We start from the raw sequence: 20856 nt of genomic DNA, 5'->3' as shown, positions 1-20856 counted from the left end.
CAAACTAATAGCTTTTCCTGCTGAAACCCAGACTTTGAAGGGTGCTCCAGGCTATGCTGGGCACTGCTATCTATGCCTTGGCTGGGTTTATCTGGTAACATTCTAGACTTGGCTACAGGCATTCCAAAACCATGATTTCAACAGCAACTTAACCAGGATGCTCAGAGCTGTTGCCTCTGCTTTGTCTTGCCTCTGCCTTGTCTTGTCCCACTTGGCTGCTGCTTCAACCCAAATTCTTTGTGGCCAGCTCTGATTTCTGGGATGTTTGGCCAGGAGGTGCTTCTGGGCTACATGTTGTTATCATACTTAGAGTTTCGTTCAGCACTCTCCTATAATACAAAATGTCCCCTCCCTAAAAAGCGAGAGCCCTGTGGACCTGCCGGCTGTGGGGAAGAAGAACCAGAGATCACAACAGTTTATTCTTGAAAAAGAAAATATGACTGTTGCTTTCTAAACTTATGCCAGCCTGACAGGTCCAGAGAAAGATGTGGGGATTTGGTTTAAACTCCATCTTTCAGGAATTCATTTATCAGTGTTCTGGTTTAGAAGACCATGAATTATGGCACTAAACATAAAGATTGCTCCTTTCGGAGAAGGAGTAATTGCCAAAATGTCCATGTAGAAAATGAGAACAGGAGATTTAATTTAGGCACGGGTTGTTTGGTTTGGTTTGTGTTTCTTTTTTTTTTTTTTTGCTTTAATGTTCTCTCCAATTCTCTATCTAGAAAATGGCTACTTTACCTGGAAACATATTTTGTATTGTGCTGCTTGAGGGAGAAAGGGCTAATTAAATTTGTAAAGTGGAAAGTAATGTTGAAGATGCCTTTGTAAGACTGTGATTCTGACTGCTGGTGTCAGCTTTACTGCCAATACGTACAGATGGTAATGAGTGAGCTACCATCAACAATCCTTTTGTCCTAGGGTCCCACTCAGCTCATAAATGTCTTCGCCGGTTATTGTTTGCAGTTATTTAGTGTTCAGTTTGTAAGTGCAATACTCTCACTGATGCTGTGCCCCAAACCAGAGAGAGCAGGGTAACTAACAGCAGTTTCCCAGATGGCTCTGTGTGTACAGAGCCCTCTGACCAAGTGCAGAGAGGCTGCAGAGGACATGCTGAAGCAGACACATGTGAACCAATGTCAGTAACCAAACCAAGGCCTCCACAGCTGAGTTGTGTGTGTATAAATACAGCTTTCCTGCAAGAGCCAGGGAGCAAAGGGTCTAGGTTTGCATGGCTGGTGGCTGTGCCAGTGTTTGGGCAGGGCAATTAACGGTAATTCATTAGTGGATGGAGTGATTAATGAGATGGAGCGGACTCCAGGACTTTTAGATACTGCATTCAAACTTTCCACAGAACATATTGTACTGAATTTTGCATAGCCAGAAGACTGCATTTCTTCTTACGAACAAGGATAAATTCTTCAGAATGAGAATATAAACCACTTTCCCCAGAACAGTATTTGAAACTTTGGGCAAACTCTTTGTCTGCTCTTTGATTTATCAGCCTGACTTCTGTGCAGTGTTCAGTTCTCCACAGTCATCCTTAGAAACACTTCCTTCACCTCTTTCAGTACACAAGCTCTGTGGTAACATACATAAACCACAAACAACTGCTGTACACTTTTTGTCAGTAATCCTTAGTTCATACCAACAGGTTCTTTTAGCAGCATCTGCAGATTCTGTTTTACAGCTCTGCAGCATGCATTGCCCCAAAGGCTCATTCCTAGGCAAAAGCAGCAGGCACAGGAGCTATTTGCCATTGCTGGGCAGGTGGAGGTTGGGGTCCAAACTCTCCAACTCTTTTTTGCAAAGCTCCTTTCTTCAACTCTGCAAGAATATTTTCAGCCCCCTTCAACCATGAGGAGTTAGCTGTGCCTGGGTCTCTGGCCAGCCAATGCTTTCTTCTCAAGCAGCCTTCATATCTCCCAGTGAATGTCAGGGCTAGTTTCCCTTTGACTGCAAAGTTCAGTAAATACCACTCTTTTCCAACTCTCGTCAAGGCAGAAAGATTTTCCTCCTTGTGTCTAATTCTCCTGAGCGCGTTTGAGTTTTCCGACTGCAGTCTGCTTATTTCCACACAGGGTTGCCTATAAAAAAATTCCCTCTTTTAATTTCAACACATTTTCCCTTACAGTGGAGCAATGGAAACAGTCAGAAGCTGCCAGCTTTTCTGGCTTGCCTTTTGAGGAAGGCTGCGGATTCATGTTTCCTGGGAACTACACTTCCCAGAAGACATCTTATCTTCCCCCAAACCAGGAACCGAGGCTCACTGGCTTCGTCACTTCCTCCTCCCTAAGCTGCAATGAGCAAGAAAGGCAGGAGGTCTCCTGGAGCAAGTGGCTTACAGTGGGCATCCTGGGCAGGAGGGCAACAGGGGACAAGGCAGGTCTGCTCCTACTGTTCCACATCCATCTCAGCACAGTGTCTACTCATTTAGAGCTCTGTGCAGAGTTAGGGGGAGAGCATTGTAAGGTCACTGTAGGAAGGCACTGCTTCCACTTACATAGAATTACAAAATCCCAAACTAAAGTGTAGCGTTTAAAGGGCTGCCAGTGTTAAGGTTTTTAGGGACCGTGTGAGAATGGAAGAAATGCCTTTTGTGGCCATGTGTCTCCACTGAAGTAATATTTCAGCATGTCTGTCCTTTGCAGTCCACAAAATCCTCCTCTTTAGCCTCTGATCAGACATGTTTGTGGTACCCACTTGAACAGCCTGCTGTGATGCCACATGCCCTGCTGGCTTCCTTCTCCCAGGGGAACAGTCTTAGGTCTTAAAAGCAAAGACTTAATTGCATGGCCCTAAGCAGTCTCCATACCGTTTCATGTGATGTGACTCAGTACCATACTTGGTCACTTAACAAGCCTGAGTACTCCTAATTAAAACCAGTGCTTGCCCAGACTATTGCTGTGTTGTCTCAGTCAGTAAAGTCATTAATAGTGGTACCACCCTAAACAAGCCTATTTGTGTGGAGGCTGTAATCTCTTGAAGTGATCTCTGTCTTTTGCAACCTGAAGTCAAAGGTGTTCCTTTTATGAGAGCCTTCTAAAGTTTGCCGGGAAAGTCATCAAAAGGCTCCTGACTGTGTCTGAAGTCATGAGGAGCCTCCCAAAAATCAGATAGCAAGTACACCATCAGCAGATTAAAAGGTCCGGGGCTTGCATTTGCGATCTAGAAAGGTTAGGCTCAGTTTCCAGTAAGCCAAAGGAGCTGGGCAATGAGCAGCATCATGTCTTCAGGGCTTTAAAAACATAGTGGGACTTGGAGTGCAAACGTGAAAAGTCAGAGTGGTGTTTCAAGAATAACATGCTTTTCCCCATCTAAGGCAGGTAGGAGGACTTTGCTTCTTGCTGATAGCAATAGTTCGTGGAAATAGATACTGGCCTTCAAAGTACTCACACTAATATAAATACTGACCTAAACGCAATAAAACTTACCCTTGCCTGTGTTTTTCCCCCACTGGAATGTACTCTGTTTCTAGAGGGTTTTCACACAGATTTCTTCCAAGGAATCTCAGCATCCCTTGTCATTGCTAAATGAAGCTTCAGGAGAGCTTCGCTGTGCAGGTTTAGCCTCACAAAAGTTGCTGTGTCAGGAACTAGAAGATGGAAAAGCGATTCAGAGTAAAAATGAAACAATCTTTCAAAAACCTGGAATCCAGCGCTTCTGAGGAGTTTATAAGAAATATACCTATTTGCCAACAGCAGATCTGTGACAGGTATCGCACCCCCACCACTGATGACATTTCCCTGCCCCTCGTGGAAGGACAATAACAAAGTGCTATTGCTGCAGAAAGTAATCTGATAGTGCTTGTTTCTAATTGCTGCTGGCAGGGAAAGCTCATTATGCTTCAATTTCGATGAAGCAAGTTTTAATTGCTGAAGTTCAGCCACTGGTGCCACCCAAACCTTCTCTACCCCTTCCCTGAAAGGCTGTAATTTCAGTGAACATAGTATGCAATGATGAATATTTATAATAAATAATAAGGCAACTGGCTATAAGTAGCCATGCATCATGGCATGTGATGGCTGGGTGAGAGGCACCCAAGAAAATGCAGGTAAGTGGTGGAACCACCACCTGAAGGGGCCATGCAATTGCTGGCTGTTTGCAAGAAAATCAGTATTTGGACACCTAAATATGCCACATCTTGTTCAGCAATCATGGGGAACAAGTGTGCTCCCTCCCCAGTTTGTTCTTAGAAAGCCCCCCCAGGCCAGCCGTGTCCCCTGTGGGACCAGGATGCTGTGTGCACGTGGGTTCCCTGGGGCCACAGTGGCACCAGAAGCAGCAGAAGAAAAGCAGAACTACCCTGTGAAGATGTTGTAGCACATTTAAAATACCCAAGTGGTTTCACACCGGATGAGCACAATGTATCAGGGGTCAGGCATTTTGAGCTAGAACTTGCGATCCTGAAGCACCTTAGCCTCTGTTGCCACTGTGCAGTCCCTTACTTCTCTACCTCTATTCACCCACTTTTTAGAGTAGTATAATACCCTTGAAGCATGGATCTGTTAAAGAGGAGAGAGGCTGGCTAGAGTCCTGGTTTTGCCTGGTTCTCTGAAAACTGCAGGGGATTTTTTCTTTCCATTTAATATGGTTAGATGCAGGAGTATGATGCGATTTTTTTTGCCACTGCTCTGAGCTAAAAAGGCACTTCTTCCTACCTTTAAAACAATGAAAATTAAACTGTTTTTTTTGTGGTTTGTTTTGGTTTGTTTTTTTTGGGGGGGGGGGGGGGGGGGGAGGGGTGGTGTTTGGTATTTTTGTTTTTTTTTTTTAAGGGAAAAAAAAGAGAAAAGCCATGAACTGCTTGCTTTTTGGTCCTACAGTGTGATGTTGGGAAGAGGAAGCACTTCAGAGCTGGAGCCGTGATGGGTGATACTGTACTGCTGCTGGTGTATCTTCACTTGCTTATCTCTTAACTTCACCCATCATGTGGGTTAACTGCCTCGCAGAGCAGTGGTCCTACAGTCCTCTCTGCAGGCTTCAGAAGGGTTCCAGAAATAGCTGAATCCATGGCATGATGCTGGGATTTCATGCTGCTGGCTGCGTCCCATGGATTAACACCCAAGCATGGCACGTCACATAATTTCTGGGGACTTTGCAGTGCATTTAGTTCAGACCCAGGTAAGTTCTGGCTGGCTGGAATGGGAGTTTGCTGAGGCTGGCTCAGTAGGGTACTTGTTGGCATGAGGTGTGATTTCAGGAATTCCACTAACAGCAGGAGAAAGTGATGCAAAATTTTCCTCTCCCTCGTTGGCTTAACTCCATTCCTGAATCCAAAGTGTGTTTTGATTTAAATGCAGAAGGAATGGCTCTGCCAGAACATAAGGGTCTTTGGATCTGGGATGGGCAGTTTGCTCACAGCAGCCCTCAGTTACTTAAGTCAATACTAAATACAGATGTGCAGCTCTGAATCATGCTCAGCTGCCACCTTCACTCACGTAACCAGCCTGGAGATGTTTGGTTACAGGGAGAACCCAAAGATTTGGAAACAGGTGTCTTCCAAAACAGCTTTTCAGTGAAATGTTAATGCAAATTCCAAGTAGATGCTGGTTGTTTCCATAAGGACCTGCCTGGAGACTTGGCAGGAATGATGATGTGGCCCCAAATAAATGCCAGCCCTTCTTGTATGACAACAGAAACCTCCAGTGTCCCCAGATGAAAACTGGGGGCTGTGACTGTGGAGCAGATGCCATCCAAACATCTTGCATTCATGTCATTCATCTACCAGAAAACTCACAGCAATGACCTTCCTTTGCCTAGTCTGAGATAACTGGGTATCCGGGTATCCATTAGGGAGTGACAGAAAGTTAAGAAACAAAGAAACCTGAAAACTAAAGAAAGTAAATACTGAGTGGCCCATCTCTGGGTATGCATTGCAGGCTGCTGTATGTGATACTTACAATTAAATTGCTGAAGAACTGGTTCTGGTTCACCTTTACGTTCCCTCAGTAAGTGTGACAAAGGGTAAAACAGGGTAATGTGGCACTCCATGGACACTTTCATTTAAAGGTTTAATAATGACTGACACCTCTAAGTCTGCATGTCACTGGTTGCTGTTTGTTAGTGCTCTTTATGTGTTTGTTAATGATTTTCAGAAATCTATAGTGGAACACTGATTGAGGGAGTACAAAACCCGGATGAAATGCAGAAATATTCAGTGCTTTTCCTTTAACATTTGTCTCATTGAAAGAGGACCTGATGGATTAGTTAGGTAAATGGGCGTTGCAGTACACATACGTAAATACCGTGCTGCTCAGCAGAGTGATCCCAAACCTCAGATAAACACTTGTGTCCAGTTACTTCCTTCAAAAAGTCTTCCATGTGACAACGACTCATACTGTGTTGTACACTTGGGTATCTTTGCTGAGTATGCTGTGATTTGTAATACTTTGGTCTTCCCAGGTTTATGGATGGAATTAAAAGTGAGAATATACCCTCAGCAGTGCTCTTTTGCGGTCTGTGCAGCTCTTGGTTTGGTGAGTACAAATAAAATGATTGCATAGCCTCTGCTGGGTTCTGTATACAAGGTTTTGTGTTTCCTCAGTTCTTACGGGTTTTGGTTTCTTTCACTTGTTCTTCCTCTTTTAGTTTTGATTCTATGGCAGACTAGGGTTTTACATGTTTTACTGTGCAAAATGACTGGGATTCAGGATAAAAAAAGAAAGACGAATAGTGAATTATGCTACTGGTTTCAGTGGAGGGCTTGAGCAAACTGAGAGCAGAGTACTGAGGACCTGGGACTGATGGCAGCTTTCAGTTTAGTCTAAACTCTGCAAAGGCAGCACAGAGCATTTTTATTGCCTTTTGCAGTTGTGTTTGTCAAAGAGTGAAATAACTTTTTGGAGACTAGTTCTATGCTTCCTGATGGATTTATGAGGGAAAATAAACTTGTGTGTGTGTCTTCTGTTGGATTGTGGCATCTGCTCCAGCCTGCACTTTCTTGCCGTGTGTGTGCACTCCTTTGCTGTGTGGTGTAGTGGGGTGTCTGGTCCTTCTCTGGGGAACTTGCTGGTCACCTCACCCCACTGCATTCAGCTGTACTGGCTGCTGCTCCTTCTGCCTCCCCTGCAGAGCCTGTGGATTTCTCCAGCTCATGGTGTCTCGAAACTTTCATGATTCATTCAACCCCATTTTTTTCCTGTTGCGATCCACCCAAAATCCACGACGTGAAAATCCTCTTTCCTCCAGCCACCAGGGAGTTGGTGTGTGCAGCATCGCACAGCAGACAGGGCAGTGGCAGCAGAGGACAGAGCCATCTGGCTGTGAAGCTGCATGGCCCCAGCACAGGGACTTCAGAGGAAGCACTCACTACTGAGCACGTTAAGGAGCAAAGTCTGAAAGCTCCGGCTTGGCACTGGCTCCTCTTCTCTGGAGCACTGAACAAACTCCTCTGAGTCATTTTCTGATTTACATGAGTCAGAAGCTGGGGAGACACTAATGCAATAATAATCATGGTAAAACAATGGGTCTCTGTTGCCAGGAAGATGGAAGTGAAGTGGTGTAAGATGTATTGGGCCAGTTTTCTAATGAAGCTGTGAACAGGAAAGGTTTGAAATTTAGAACAGAGCTCAGATAAAAAGTAAAACAAGTAAAAGCAGCTGCATTACTAGCTGCTGTGGGAGAAGTGAGTGTCTCAGTAGGACTGTAGGTGGATTCAGAGCACTTAAGATCAGAAGCAGTAACTGCCTTACTTGCCTGACCATCTATGTACCAGATGATGCGGTTCCAGTTTGCCTGGATATTTTTAAGTATGAATGCCAGAATAAACCATTCTGATCATCTGGTCTGACCTGCAGTGTCAGGCAAGCCACAGGATTTTTAGTTTCCTTGAAGAAGTGTAGCCTTTGGAAGGAAAAAACCTCCAGTATTGAATAAAGGTTTTTTTAATGATGATGATTCTACTTCATGACGGACTGTTTCACTTGCTGGTTTGTGTCAAATCCAGCTTTGTCTGGTTCGGATTCTGTCATTCAGGTGACATCCAAGAAAGCAATTTCACTTCACAAGAATAACTTTTCAATAATACAAACAAGGATCTGAGGAACCAAGAACATAGCATATTGATTGCAAATGCATGTAAAAAAAAGCTGGTTCATGTGATAATTAAAAATTAAAGGGATGATCTTATTTTGAGCATTTTAGCAGTGTGAGTGAACAAAGCCAGAGTTTAAATGAAAACACTCAGAACTAATACTACCAGTAGCTACAGGGACATGTAAGACTGACAGAGCTGGTTTGGATGCAGAGTGTAATTGGAATACACAGAGCTAGCAGCAAGCAAAAATGAGAATATAGAGAGAAATAAACTATTTTTAAAAATGCACCTATAGAGAGATGTGTGTGTTATACAGAGAGATATTTTTTAGTGCCCTCTCCATATGGGATCATAAGCACTTAGAACAGCAATAAAGATAAAATGGTGTTTAACAAAGCTAACAAGGAAAAGGAACTCAGGAGAAATAGCATGGAACATTGTGAAAGAAGCCAATGGCTCAGAGGATGAGATTTTTGCATCTACTTAATGAAACAGAGGGGGGAAAGAAAATAAAGTGGGAGGGTTGGAGCAGTGCCGGATCCAGAGACACAAGAGCAATGCAGAGTTGATGCTACGATGAGTAGCAGAAGATATCTCAGCACCACGCAAGAAAAGCAAGTGAGATTTACACTAGATAAAACCAAATTAATATTATGCAATGACTAGCACACTTCCTATCCCCCCCACCCCCCTTAGAAGCCTACTTTAAAAATAAAACATTAGGAGGAACTTCAACTCAGAAACTGTTGCTTTTGATTTAAACAAGTGAACATGTGCACCTAGAGATATAAAACCAGGGGAAAATGATTCAGAGAATAGACACATAAGCAGAACATTATTATGTCCAGGACATATTTATCCAGAAGATAAGTAACTTATACTGAAATTGGAAAAAGAAGAGTCACTTTAGTTATAGCATGCCTGCCTAGCCCTGCAATGAGTAAAACACTTGTTGCAGAAACATCAACCAGACTCACCTCTGACTGCTGCATCCTCAGCTGGGCTGAGTCATGGGTATAAATGCCCGCAAAGGGCTTGTTTTGGGAGAAGGGTGGTGGTGTTTTCCTGGTTGAAGGGGTGGAGAGGGTTGCAGAAGTCTGGAGACTTTATTGGAATGAATTCTGGATATGAGCAATCAGGTCAGATGTTGGCGGGAGGAAGGGCTGGCTGAGACCTGGAAGTTGTTTCTGGGGAAGAAACGTGATGACGGCTGGCAAAAGCGGAAGGAGATTCTGGCTGCATGGTAATGGCGCTGCAAGCTGGGGTGGCCTGTGAATATCTGCTGGGGGAGCGAGGCCAATGGGGCAAGCACGGGCTGTGTGTGGGATGGGAGACACGCTGTGCCCCATGCAGAACTCAGGGGTTTAAGTGCAGCCCCAGGAAGGCCTCCCTGATGCCAAGCTGCTAATTACTTTTTGTTTGGGAAGTGCTAAACCAGTCAGGGGACTCGAGCAGCGAGAGTGTGAATTGGTGGCAGCTCTGGGGACCGGGGCTCTGTGGAGGAGCCTTGGTGTGGTATAGCATGAGGGGTGTGGTGGTGAAGAGACATTAGACAAACTTGCAGCGGGCTGTAAGGGTGCACAGGGCTGTTTGCTGCTCTCTCGAGGACAGAAATGTTGCCGTGGGGACAGTCAGCGGTGGTTTCTTTGGCTGAGGAGATGGTGACAAGATCCTGTTAAATGTGCAAAATTCTGAGATGCCAGATGGTGGAAAGCACAGCCCTGTCCCCTGGAGACGTGCATCAGGGTAGTGCCATGCACCCGAGGAGGTGGTGGTGGGGCATAGACCCAAACCCAGCAATGCAGGAAGCCTGTGCAAGAGGGGAGATGTCCAAAGCCCTCCATTATCAGGAAGCTAAAGATCTTTCAGGCTTATGCTAAGATGACTTATTTCCTCAAGGAAAATCCTGCATCCCAAAGTAATCTGCAAGAAGGTGCCTTGAGATTTTTTCTGAAAGAGGTATTGTTCCCCCACGATAACAGCAGCAAAAGGCCCCAATGAGCATCCCACAGCTCAGCGAGCAAGGTATGTCTTATGCGGGCTGAGTCACGGGAACAGAGAGTTTTGACATAATGGTGCATACCAATGGCTGTCACAGGAAAGACTCACTCCTTTCAGCACCCTGGAGCTGCAAAATACACTTTAGACAAGACAGAGGTCTGTTCACAGGAATTTGAATGACTGTTCTTAGCTATTGACAAGCTCAAGTTGGCAAAACAGGCTCTTCTTTCTTTTCCATAAGCATTCATAGAAGGGTTTTGGTTGGAAGGGACCTGAAAGTTCATGTAGTTCTGATCACCCTGCCATGGGCAGGGACACCTTCCACTGTAACAGGTTGCTCAAAGCCCCATCCAACCTGGCCTTGAACAGTGCCAGGGATGGGGCAGCCACAGCTTCTCTGGGCAACCTGTGCCAGTGCCTCACCACCCTCACAGGGAAGAATGCACTATGATAAAGAGTCAATGGAATATAATAAGTTCTTACCAAAGTAAATTTGTTTAATTTTGTTCCTAGACAACAGTGACAAAGGGATGCTGCAGCAAATGTCTTGCAGTGACAGTAGGGAGAGGAAATGAAATCCTTTTTCTGAAAGGGGAGAGAAAGTGAGACTTTGTGAATGAAGAACAGATCTGGAAGGTGCTGCTTCTTTTCTCTGTTCATGTTCAAATATCAATGCAGGGAATAACAGTGGAAGCTGTAGAGGGCACTAGGGGTCACCACTACCTTATCTATGTCATCTGGATGTACTTCTGAAGTAAGGTAAATAACACACTAGAAACCAAACCCAGGCTAATTTTTGTGGTTGGTTTGGTTGGTTGATTGGGGGGGTTCTGCAGGCCAGACAGCTGGCATTTCATTTCTTTATTTTCTACCCCTGCCTGCCTTCTGTTTGCCTCTCCCTTAAAACAACCCCAGGAAAGCCTGTAGAATGCAGCCAGAGGGGATGCTCTAGAAACAGGGAGTTGCATCAAAATTCCCTCTGTGCGGCTCCAATTTATTTAGAGCAAAGGTTAGGCAAATCACAAACACCAAGTAAGTCAGGCAGAATCACATAACAGCCTTGGTATGTTTCTGCAAGTACCGCAGAGCAAACTGATTACTGTAATGAATAGCACCCTTGTAGTCCAGGGAGTAACTCCTGATACACTTTGCTCTGCCTGGCCAACAATTCCGTGTCTGAAGATCTTTCTCACCCCCTACTCTTCCCCCAGCCAGATAAGTATCCTTGGCTTCTCATGAAACTGCATCTGATACTTGCATTAGGAGGCGGATTGGGTATCTGGGTTGTGAAGAGAATTGTAAATCCTCTTTTCTGAGTCTTTTTTTGACCTCGTGTCTAGGAAGTAACCATTGGTGTGGGCAGAATCTATTGTCTCTGTTGGAATAGTGCATTTTAAGGTGGGATGCAAGGTGTCTAGGGAGAAAAAGAATTTCTTTACCAAGGCAGATAATTTGTCTTGAGACAGACAGGCTTTCAGGCATACAAGACCTATGAGGAGGTTGCACTCATAGGACAGCCTGGTTTTTTACCTATAGTAGTTGATCTTGCAAGATGTGGATTCTCTTTTCTCCACAGATAACGTATGGTAAATTGTGGGGGTTTTTGTTGCATGGTATTGCAGAAGTTTAAAAGTTCATATGAATTCGAAACCTGACTGCATCACTTCTTGAAATAAATAGCTGCCAGGTGCCTTGAAATTGCAAAGACAGCACTTCTGTCTTAGAAAATCCCTTACTTGCAATACACTGGAGACAGGGAGAGTCCTGGAGAAGTTTCCTCATAACCATGCCCCACTTGCATCCCTTTCCTGAGCATCAGTTATAGTTCCTTGGGATGACAACCTGGGATCAGACGGCATTTAACTTGGTGTGTCACACGAGAGAATGAAACAACGGATATGTATTCTTTGATCATCACAGTAATGATCAAGCTGCTTGGAGTGTGGTACTGTACAGGCTGTTTCCAGAGAAGTGTGAGGGCAAATCCGGACTTGTAGCCAAACCTATGCCTGGGGCTATGTAAGCATGCGGCTGCCTGTGCCACTCCAGGCTTGGCCATCGGCTGCACATAAGCTCAGTTAGTTCAGTGTCAGCTCAGGTATATGTGGGCTGCAGTCACGCTATCATCCAAAGGTGGGGGAGTTCTCTGGTCCATATTTTAGGATTTTATGTAACATCCAGCTTATATAAGCCTTTGTCTGTTAACAAAATGGGTGGAGTATGTCTTGCTTGGATTCCTCAGTAAAGAAACGTTTGTCGCTTACTCAAGTGCTCATTACATACTTCAAGAATGTTTTAGTTAGTTTCTTTCCTGTTGCTAATAATAACATACCAACTTGGCAACCTGTTATGGACAAATGATAAAATGTGTAATTAACTATTTCATTAACTGCATCTTAGAATACATTAAAAACAGCTCTGTTGAGGTAGACAAGAGGAAAATGAGGCATACCCCAAACCCTGGCTCTGGGCTGCATCTTGCTTTCTTCTTGCTCCTGCCTAGCAGGAGACAGTTTAGGAGCGCTGGTAGGGATGGAAGGATGGTTTGGCCTTGCCAGGATTGCTTGGCTTTTAGGACATGCGTGGGTACCATCATTATTACCAAAACCCTTGTCTTCAGCACAGCCAGGGTTGCCCCCAGCATTGTTTCCCAGGCAGAGTGAAAGGGGAGGGGGGCAGCAGCACTGAGCACCCTGTGGGCCAGTGTTCCCATCCCAAAGCCTTTCCAGGTGCGGATTTCAGTTCTCCAGCAGGTAAAGGTGGGTTGTATCTTGCTGTGCGGGAATGGTAATGCGTTAAAAGCTGTCAGGTGCCCAGATCCTGTCGTAGTGAGGAGCATGTGAATTGTTTTCAGATGGACTTGTTGAGCTCACTAAAACCTGGCATTCATGTTACTGTAGGGCTTTAAATAGAAAAGCAGTGTGTGTCTTAGCTTAACACCATAAGGAGATGGTTTGCACTCTCTCCTTCCTCTCGGTACTGTGCTTCATGTACTGACATGCTTGGCATTGCTCTAAGTTTTGTGAATTGCTGCAAAAAAAATCCTTTCATTTTTCTCCCCTTTTGTTTTTCTTAAAGCTGTACAGAGCCCTGCAGCAGCGGGCTGCATGGGGCAGCTGCCACACGGTGGCATACAGGTATCTGCACAATGATGTGCCATGACGAAACGGGTGGGAAGGTTTGGGTTTGGGTGTTTCCTGCCAAATAGCAAGTTTTCGAAAAAAGAAATGATGTATTCTTTTATCTCTGAGGCCCATTTCTGTCCCCTGATGCTCGTAAGGGGCGACAGAGATCAGAGATGCACCATTGCAGGGAAGATCAAGCTAGAAATGGAGCCTCATGTTTCATTCCATGCATATGTTGTTTGGGGTTTGTTTTTTAGCTTTTCATTTACCAATTTCATTCATCACACCCCATCGAGAAAAGTAAAAACCCCCACCCAATCAAACCCAAACAAAGAGAGCTTTGTTTTTGTTTCCATGGGAATTCTGAGAGAGGGGGAGGGTGTGAAAGAAATCTGAAATGTTCTGGCCAAACCCAGTAAGGTTTGGATTGTGAGCAGCCCCCCGGGTGTCTTGTAGGAGCTAAAGTCCGGGGGTCTTTAGTTAGTGCAGTGCAGGTGGGGAGGTCTGGGATGGGGCTGCAGCAGCTCCTGTGTGCCGTGTGGGGAGCATTACTGTGCTGTGGCGCTGCACCAGGAAAAGCAATCTGGGTGGGAACAGATACGACTACAAATCCCAGGAGGCACCAAGGCCAAGCGGGGGTGTCATGTTTAAGTGTGTTTCAACAAAACTTCCTTCCTGTGCCTCTTCTTCCGAAGTTAGAAGGACAGTTGTGGTCGTTAAAGCGGGGGGGGGGGGAAGAAGTATTTCACAATATGATTTCTACAAACGTGTATGTGTGTTGCAGTGTTTATTTGAATACTGGTCTTAAGGGACAAAACAAGGAAACACACTTTTTTGTGCATGCATGTGGTTTAATGCCAATTGACCCACTTTAGGTCATCTCCGGGCTGCTCCACCCTTGGCAGCATCACCAGTGGCTGCCCTAGCATCAGCCCATGGAGTTTTCCTGGGGTGTCTGGTGCACACATCCACGGGGCCCCACTGCCTGCTGTGGGTGTTAGGGTCTTTGGCAGTGAGAAGTAAGCACTATTCTGCCACATCCCTCTGCGTAGCTTATGGGAGTATGTTCAGGCCTTTTCTCATGGCACAGCTCTGAGATGGCTACAGCAAACACGCTTCCAGTTCCTAGTCAGGTATACAGAGTACCATGGCCCTGTTGTCCTAGAAAGCTTCAGAGTCATGTAGTACAGGGCAACTGAATGATGACTTGAAAACCTGGCAGAGGAGCAGTAGATCCACCATCACTTGAAGACCCTTTGCCTTGCAGCAGTATGGCTTCAGCAGAGGTTGGGGGCAGGGTGCTGGAGCAGGAGGTACAGTGGTGTCCCATGCTGGGGCTTGGCCTCATGCGGTGCCAAAGCCAGCCGTCATCTCACTGCCATGTGATGGAGCCAGTTCCTTCATCCCTCCCCTGGGGCTCTGCAGGCTCCTTCCCAATGCAGTGATAAACTACTCTGCAGTTTTCCCCCTAGTTCCCCTCTGGTCCCCATGGCTTTGCAGAGGCATGAGTGTCATTCACGCTTGGGGCCAGGGAGCATCTGTGCAGCTAAAGGGGAAATACAAGGAGGAAAAAGGTCCTGCATGTTGTCTGCAGGCATGAGAAACAATAATAAAAGTGCTCAGTTGAAGCAATTAATGGTTTGGTTGGTTGGTTTTGATGTCTTTGACATTTCACCTAACAATAATGTGTTGATTGATTGAGAACGATGTCAGCTGAAGTGCAGCAGTTCAGCAGCACTGGGCTGGGGGATATAGCCTGTTATTTGTAATACTGTAAATAACACAGTGCTGGAGTTTATACTAGTGTAGCTGTGCTCATCTTACAAGGGAAAAGCAACCTGGTGAGAAAAATCCTATAGGCAAACCCCTGTACTTAGATGTCATCCATGTTCAGTATGTTGGACAGATTCCTGTCATGGCTCTGCTGAAACTGCTGAGGGCCCTCCTGCGGTCCAGCCCATGGGCAAAACTGTGTTTTGCTGTTGAATGAAAGGGAGGAGTGCTTTTCTGGGTGCGAGAAAACGGTTTGAGAGGTTTGGAGAACTTGATGGCTTCCTTGTGCCATCACATGCTGTCTACTGCCCACTCTGAGGCTGCAGTTTGTCATTTCTCTAGTGTCTAGCAGCTGCTGTCCCTCTGCTCCCCTCTTTTCCCCCTGTTTGTGATGCCAAAAGGTGACCAAGATTGAAGATGAGGTCTTTATTAAGAAAAAAACAACCAAACAAAAAAAAACTTTTTCTTTTCCTGGTTTACCTTTCAGCTGCCAGATTGGGTTTGGTGTGCAGCAGTATAGGCTTAGTCCTAAAAAAGCCCTTCTGCAGATGTCTCTTCATGCCTCATGTATCTCACTTTTGGGCAGCTCATTAGGCATGGCAATGAAAAATTCAAAGAGAAGAAAAACCATGAATGAAGTGCAACCAAATAATAATGAAAAAAGATTCCTAATATTAACACCTTGGTTTTACAGACTGCAGCAACAGCGATCCCTGTGTGACTGCCATACAGCGGGCTCTTTGCAGTAGCATCTCTTGTTAAATAAGAAAATCTCACACCCCTGTGGCAGCAGTGTGTCCTCCTAGGGCTGTGCAGAAATTCCTGAAGACTGAAAAGCAGGTGGGAATAGAAAACCAAGGAAACCCCTGACAGACAATATTGTTTCTTCAGAGCTCAAGATATTTCTGAAGGTATGTGCCAAGTATCCACTTTATGAATTGCCCCTGGGACAGGGGAGGTTATGGGAAGGGTAGCAAATCACTACCAGACACAAGCACAGCTGCAGCTCTCCTGGAAGAGGTGATGACTGTGAATGGAGAACCTGCTCTGTCATGGTCCTTGGGAGAGTGGAACTGTGCTACTGTGCTACAAAATGCTCATGGAGAGTGTCTGCTCTCTTCTGCTACTGGTCTAGCCCTGCTCACAGCAGCTGCCAAAATCAACCTAGCAGCAGAGAAATTAAGTATGTATAAACTGAACTAAGGTTTATGGATTTGTAAAGATTTGCCAGAATTAGGCCAGCCATAGGTGATGAGCACTGATATGAGCAGTGGGCAGGTGGGCAGGGGATTGTCTGTGGAGACAGTTTTTCTTCTCTGCATCTGAGATGTTCCCTCTCTGTGCCAGTGTGTGCTGCGAGGTGTGGAGAGCTAGGAGACAGTGGAGATTCCCTGCAGCCCACTGGCTTCCTGCACGAGGCAGCTGTGGGGTTAGCAGGGGTGAGGCTGGAGAGAACAGCAGAGATGAAGGATGCTTCCTGTGCCATCCCTCCACTGATTCCCATGCCATATGTTGGCATTATCATGAAACCTCTCTGCAGTGTGGGGTGAAGTGTCCTTGAGCATGGCTTTGACTGCTCTTTGGGGTGGAAAGGTGGTGCCATATAGGGTGGCTTTCCATATTTCCCATTGCCCCTATTCTTTGCTGCAGAGTTCCACATCTGTTGTTTTGTTCTCTCATGACACTGAGTGTTACAGATATCTGGCTGTCTTTTTCCTTGCTCAGTACGGCCAGCACTGGTGAGCCACCTTGACTCAGCTCTCCACAGATGCCGAGTGCAGCAGTGTTTGAGCTCATCACCATGAGCTGAAGGAAGCTGTGTTGCAATGATGTTGGGAACCACCTTAGATTTCTGAGCTTGATTTTACAAGTGAAGCTCATCACTCACACTGGTTTTAGTAGGCTGTTTGTAAGCCAAGTCATAGTAAACCCAGTGTAAATGAGCTGAACTAATGTGCTGTAGGTGTGCCCATACACTAGGCAGGTACTGTTCTGGTAGAGAATGTGGAGATGCTTCAGTATTGCACTGCCAGAATAGAGAGGAGGAGAGTCTCTCTGCATTTGCAGTGACCAGATCTGGGTTATTTATCACATTTGAGGACCATGCTTCTGTTTCTTGATATTAAAAAAAAAAAAAAAAAAAAGAGAAAAAATCCTATAGGGAAGAAAAATGTCATAACAGCCATATTGAAATCCTGCTGTAGGGACAGAAGTGGGAGCACTGAATTCACTGGAAAAAGTCACCCAGACATCCCCTGCACAGCTGCAGGTGGAAGCTGTAGTACTGGAGACAGGTTTCAGGCATTTTACCAGCATGCCAGTATGCAAGACTGTGCTAGAGCTGTGTAGTGTACGGAGGAATTTTGCTTCTCCACTTGTCAGTTCAATGCTTCTGTAAGCACAAAAATTTCCTCTCTGTCTCGCTAAAAAAATCTGCTTCTTTGCATATTAAAAAGGGAGTATGGGAAGTAACATGAAAAATGTGGCATATGCAGGCAAGCACTGTTCAGATGCAAACAATATGTGGCCGTAATTATTAGGTTGTCTTATGCTAAAAATAACGTTGCAAATGCACTTAATTAATCATTAATTTGCACTGACTTTTTCATTTGTTCCCTTCGCTGAATGTGATTCTTGGTGGCGGGCAGGGAAACTGACTTCTCCCTGCTGAAGTCGTTGGGCTTCAGTGAGAAGGGCATAGACAGGGGAGACCGTGCTCCCCGTGAGAGCGGCATTTCCACGAGGAAATCACTTTGAGCCCCTGTCCCTGCAGGGATAGGAAGTTGAAACAAACAAAAAAACAACCCACAGACTTTCTTCTCGGCGTTAATGGATTAGTTCTTGATTATGATTTTTCATTTCTCTACGAAGAACTGCCGACGGTAAAAAGGGGCAGAACCCATGAAAGCATCCTAACCTCTCCCTCCACCCTTCCTGCCGAGTATCCCAACGCTCTCCTTCACTGCGGGGTGTGGTTTCCCCGTACTTAGCAGCGCTCATAGGCTGGAGTGCCTGGTGGGCTGGGTCGCGCCTCGGTTCGCCCGTGGGGAGCCCGCCCGGGAACGGGAGCCGAGGGGCCGGAGCTGGGCTGCAGGGAAGCTCGTCCAGCTGCGGGGCCGCCGATTCGTTGGGGACCGCCGCGCTGGGTCTGCAGCAGTCATGGGGCACCCGCTTCCTCGGGGGCAGGAGGTTGGTACAGCGAGGTCCGGAGCCGCCGCTGTTGTTGTGGCGGTTCGGTTCCCGGCGGGAGGGCGGGCGGAGGCCGATGATCTCCCCGCGCTGTGTCCGGCCTTGGGGCGGTTCGGGGCACGGAGAGGCGGTTCCTTTACTACAACGCGCTTAGCAGTTCCGTGCTTGGACTCTTCGCTGCGGCTGGGCGGCAAACTTTGCCGATGGGAGGTGTTCGTCAGCCCTACAGGACATAGTTGGGATGATTTACTGGTTCTTCATGCTTTGAAATGGGAGGGTTTGGATTTGGCGAGGCTGGCGAGTGCCAGGCTGGGGTTGGCGTCGGGGCTCTGCATCGGGGAGTTCCAAGGTGGAAGCTTTACATTTGTTGTGAACCTGGAGATGCGTTTGGTCGGTGTATTCTTAATGCTGGTGAAACTGTGCCTCTGCCTTTTCGCTTTTAGCATCTGCCGTTTCGTGACACTGGAAAAACCTGAGAGTGCTGGCAGCTAGCTGTCATAACCTGTTCTGACGAGCTGCCGGCTCCCTTTCTTGCAATGAAAGCCTTTCCTCCCTGTTGTTATTTTTCTTTATTTGGCACAATTCTCTTCTAAGAGGCTGCTCCTTGGAAATCTTCAGCCTCAGGTCTGCCTGGGCAATGATTCAAGCTGGTCCAGCTCCCTTGACTTTGGGAGCGTTTTGCCTGCACGGTCAGGGCTGACCTGGGCTCTTTGTACACAGGACAATACATTTTATGTGTCCGGTTCTACATGATCTCCAGCGTTCCTCCTTTAAGTAAATCTGCATGATGCCTTTGAAGCCAGTAGAGTTGTGTGGCTTTTGAGGGACAGACACTGATAGTTTAATTGTATGGATGAAGCTCTGCTGGCTTGACGTTTGGTGGAAGACCATAAGTAATGGGATATCATGGCAAGGCTGGAGCACCCGTGGCTGCTGGGACAGATGCTCTCTGTTTGCGTATGCTGTTGGGTTCCATAGCTGCCTGTGTTCGCAGCTCGCAGGGTGAGAAATCCATTTCAAGTGCCTTTAATCGCTCAAGAATTCCTGTTTTCCCTCCCATGCCATTTGGCTTTTGATAGCATGAGCTCATGCCAGAGGCTCACAGGTAACCAGAGAACATATTTTCTGACCACCTCTTCTCATGATGCTCGCAGGAGTGTTTGTTCTGTGGGTCTTGTGGACAAATCTTGCCGAGCTTTGCCAGAAGTTGGGAAGCACTTAATTATTAATTATAGCCCTGTGGGCCCTGGGCTACCCTTCCTTTTCAGCTTGCTGCCTGTACTATATTCACTGTGAATATGCAGTAAGTCCCTTCCTTCAGGATGTTGCTGTGGATGCTGAGTGCTGCCTAAGGATGCTGGGATCCCTGATCCCTACTCAGGAGATGGGCAGTGAGCTGGGGTGGGCATCTCATGGGGGTGAGATTGTCTCCTCCATTGTGTAACCACTCTTCCCTGCACTCAACTGCAGCTGAAATCAGTATTTTTGTGGTGGGAAAGTGTATCTGGCCTCCCCCAGGGCTGAGGGCCCAGTATGTGGGAGACCTGCAGTGCCTGCATCGTCGTGGTGTCCCATGGACCATCTTCATGCACAGTTTAGCTGGGTAGGAGGGCCAAGCCCTGGCGCTGCACTGCCCTCTCCTCCCCTCCAGCAAGGGGCCAGCCCCAGGCTTTGTCAGAGCTTCCTGGGGGAGAGGGTCGAGGGTAGGGATATCCCTCTGAAAAGACCTATTAAAACTCCCAGGGGTTCCTGTAACCTATGGTTCAGTTGATTAAACAAAAATTTATTGAGAGGTATATCTGCTTAATTTTTTTTTTTTCTGAGATTTAACTTTCCTACTTAGAGAAGATCGTAGGGTCTCACTTCAATACCCATTTGCACCTTTCACTTTGTCCAGATACAGAACATCCTTCTTTTTTAGGGTTATTGAAAGCTAGTGTTGAGGCTCTGGTCTTATGGGGAAAAAAATTATTAAAGTGGTTTCTCCTGGGGACCGTGATGCTCTTTGAGAGGCTTGAACTCCTGCCACAAATGCTGCTGCTGCTGGCAGGTATCTCCTGAGCTCTCACAGCTGAGGAAGAGTTTGCTGGGATCAGAACTGCAGCTTGCTTAAACTGCTGAAGATGGTGTTTTACATATATGTAAATGAAGTTATAAGCACTGGGTAGGTAATCTTTTCTGGTGAAATCATTCTTCCTTGAAGCGGGCTGAAATCCCATGCCTCACCTAGAAATTTTTACTACTATTCTTAATAGTAGCAAAGTGTAAATGCTTATGCCAACTTGGCATTGTTATCCCTGTAATTTATGAACTGTTCTTTAGACTGCAGGTGTGTCTGTGGTAAAGGAAAGATCTCATGTTTTACAGGGGGTCTGCTCTCCAGCAGTGGCTTGAGAAATCTCCTCCTTGATAAGCCATGTGCCCAAGTGCAGTTGCACCTCCTCTATCTGGTAGTTATGAACTTAACTTGGGGTTTTACAGTAATTCCTTCTCTGGTAATTGATTTAAAGCAAGTTAGCAAATCTTCAGGGAAAGAAACGTCAGGGGAATGCACTTAACTGCTGGTGTTGCCACAGTTTTTAATCGCTTGAAATGAAATCATACAGAAGATATCAGTTATTAATGTACATACAGACTTCTAGGTTTATCTTCTGTATCTCTACCTAAAGAACACACAAAAGGAGAGACAGTCTCCTGAATGACTGAAGCCCGGCATACTGCATAACTAAG

At 46.1% G+C, this 20856-nt stretch overlaps 1 protein-coding gene across 3 annotated transcripts in view; it reads left to right on the top strand.

Moving 5' to 3' along the window:
* The first annotated feature begins 6312 nt into the window (after window positions 1-6312).
* PLD1 (phospholipase D1) overlaps window positions 6313-20856 on the top strand; it is a 76423-nt gene continuing 61879 nt past the window's right edge. Inside the window, exons 1-2 of one of the 3 annotated variants that reach the window (XM_062603276.1) lie at window positions 6313-6479; window positions 15632-15848. The gene's annotated coding sequence lies outside the window, so the exon portion shown is untranslated. Of the gene's footprint in view, window positions 6480-15631; window positions 15849-17958; window positions 18127-20856 lie in introns of those variants that run through there. The other 2 variants (XM_062603278.1, XM_062603277.1) reach the window with 2 other exon arrangements.

The sequence above is a fragment of the Pezoporus occidentalis genome, unplaced genomic scaffold, assembly GCF_034315485.1.
Source record: "Pezoporus occidentalis ecotype Australia unplaced genomic scaffold, CSIRO_AGI_Poc_V1 ctg8, whole genome shotgun sequence".
Lineage (NCBI taxonomy): Eukaryota > Metazoa > Chordata > Aves > Psittaciformes > Psittacidae > Pezoporus > Pezoporus occidentalis.
The sequence above is the reverse complement of the archived record's forward strand: the minus strand, read 5'-3'. Positions and strand labels throughout refer to the sequence as shown.